General features: G+C 34.0%; 1 non-coding gene across 1 annotated transcript; it reads left to right on the forward strand.

Moving 5' to 3' along the window:
* Nucleotides 1-2,082: 2,082 nt before the first annotated feature.
* Nucleotides 2,083-2,155, forward strand: TRNAW-CCA (transfer RNA tryptophan (anticodon CCA)). Its single transcript has one exon. It is a non-coding gene; the product is annotated as a tRNA-Trp (tRNA).
* The last annotated feature ends 427 nt before the right edge of the window (nucleotides 2,156-2,582 follow it).

Raw genomic sequence — 2,582 nt, forward strand, 5'->3', positions numbered from 1 at the left:
ACAAACTCAAAGTGACTTATATTCTACAAAATACTTGCCCTGTAATACTTTAAAATATCAAAGCTATGGAAGTCAAGGAAACACAAAAAAAACGGTTTTATAATGCTCAGCATACAGGTTCTGTATATTAGATTAATACTCATCATAGTCATTCATCACCATAATGCATATTATAAGCCATCAAAACTATTTTGAAGAATATATAGAGAAAAGTGTTTACAATATAATATGAGCTTCTTAAAAGTAAGATTAAAAACTCAATGTATAGGATCCTAAGAGTTTTATTTTTTAATAAAAATAGCTAATAGCTGTCTATCTAGCTATCTCATAAATATACTAGATATGATGATAAAGAATACCCTTCTTTACACAAGATTGCCAGCTAACAAATGTAAAAGTAATGATAAAAATTATCATTTTACTACAACTGAAAAAAATTAATTCAGGCAAGCTTGTCAATGGATGCCAAAGCATTTGAATGAAAGGTTGGTTGGGAACCAGCTATTGACATAATTCATGAGTCTCACACCACAGGTGTGATACTAACAAGAGGGAAAAATTTACATTGGAGGAATCAGGTTGTCAACACCTGAACACAATGATCAATCTTATCATCCTTCATGGTAAGACAGCAAGACATATATGCCACCTGGTGTGATGTAATATGAACAAAACAGTAGTACCTGAATGTTCTTTCCAAAAATATGTAACCTCAGTTTAACTTATTATTTATATCTAATTTTCATTTAATGAGAAATCTGGGGATGGAGGAACAGGTTAAATTGACACCATGAGGAATCAACCAAACAAATCCAGAAGGTAGAAGATACTGCTGGAAAAAATGCCCAAGTCCCTTGAAAAAAATCCCATGATGAAAAAAATGCAGTCTCCTGACTGTTCTCAATTTTAGAAGACTTTAAGACATGTAACCATGTTACATTGACCCTTGATTGGATTTCGGTTTGAATAAATTAAATTTTAAATGTAGTTTTGGGATAATTGGAAAATTTTTAATATAGGCTGAGCATTAGATGATATTAAGGAATTGTTAATTTGGTTAGAGGTGACAATGTGTTGTGATTAAGTAGGAAATGTCCTTACTCTTTGGAAATGCTTTAGTGATGTATTATTGTTCTCAATTATTTGGTCCTTCTTTTCTGGATAAGAATTATATATCCTCCCCTCCCTTCATCTCTTGCCCTGTGATTTACAGGCCTTCCTCTAGAAGGAGTATATTTTCCCTCTCCATTGACATCATGCTGGTCTTTGGTCAGTGAAATATAAGCAGAAGTGACACTTTGCCATTCTGACAGAAGCTTGAAGTGGCAGTGCAAATTTCTGCCTGCTCTCTTCTTCTTTTCCTTCTTCCATGGGAGTGGCATGACCTAGCTAGGGGCTGCTCCTTCATCCTGGATCCCAGGCTGAAGAGAGCGGTGAAATAGACTCAGCCTATCCATACGCTGGAGTATAGCCACTGGTGATTAACAACTTACATGTAATGTGAAGGAAAATAAACCTTTGTCGTATGTTGCTGAGGTTTGGGGTTGCTTTTTACAGCAGCATCACTTAGTGTAAGCTGAGCTTCCACTCAGATACAGAGGCATATTGGGGTATTCAGGGATGACATATTTTTAATTGTTTAGCAAAAATTCAAAGAAATATGAAATATAAAAAGAACCAAATGAAAATTTCAGAATTTAAAAAGCAACAAATGAAATTTTAAAAATAAAAACAACAACTCACTGGATGGGCTCAGTAGAAGAGTGGAGACGACAGAGGAGTGAACCTAAAGCTAGAAGGATAGAAATGATCCAATCTGAGCAATAAAGAGGAAGCAGATGAAAAGAATAAACAGTATTTCTGTTTATTCAGAAATTCAGGAATCTGCTGTACAATATCATGCCTATAATTAACAATAAGCTATTACACACTTAAAATTTTGTTAAGCTAGTAGATTTCATGTTAAATGTTCTGACCATAATAAAAACAAACAAAAATCATAACCATCAACAATGACAAAGCTAAGGTAATAAGGTGGTACTAACAAGCATGGACTATTAAAAATAAATGAATCTAAGGACTTCCCTGGTGGTCCAGCAATTAAGACTCTGCACTCCAAATGCAGGGGGCCCAGGTTCGATCCCTGGTCAGGGAACTAGATCTCACATACCACAACTGAAAGATCTTGCATAGTGCAACTAAAGATCCCACATGCCACAACTGCAGCCAAATAAATAAAAATAAATAAATGAAATAATTTTAAAGTAAATAAATCTAGTACTCTGAAAAAAACTCACTGTGTATAAAATAAATAAGCCATGGGGATGTATTATACAGCATAAGGAACACGGTCAATAATATTGTAATAACTTTGTATGACGACAGAAGGCTGCTACAGTTCTGGTGGTGATCACTTCATAATGTATGCAAATGTCAAATTGCTATGTAGTACCCCTGAAACTAACATAAAACTGTACACCAACTATACTTCTTTTTTAAAAAAATCTTATGAGAGTATAATTGCTTTACAATGGTGTCAGTTTCTGCTTTATAACAAAGTGAATCAGTTATACATACACATA

Source organism: Kogia breviceps, chromosome 3 (assembly GCF_026419965.1).
Source record: "Kogia breviceps isolate mKogBre1 chromosome 3, mKogBre1 haplotype 1, whole genome shotgun sequence".
Taxonomy (NCBI): Eukaryota; Metazoa; Chordata; class Mammalia; order Artiodactyla; family Physeteridae; genus Kogia; species Kogia breviceps.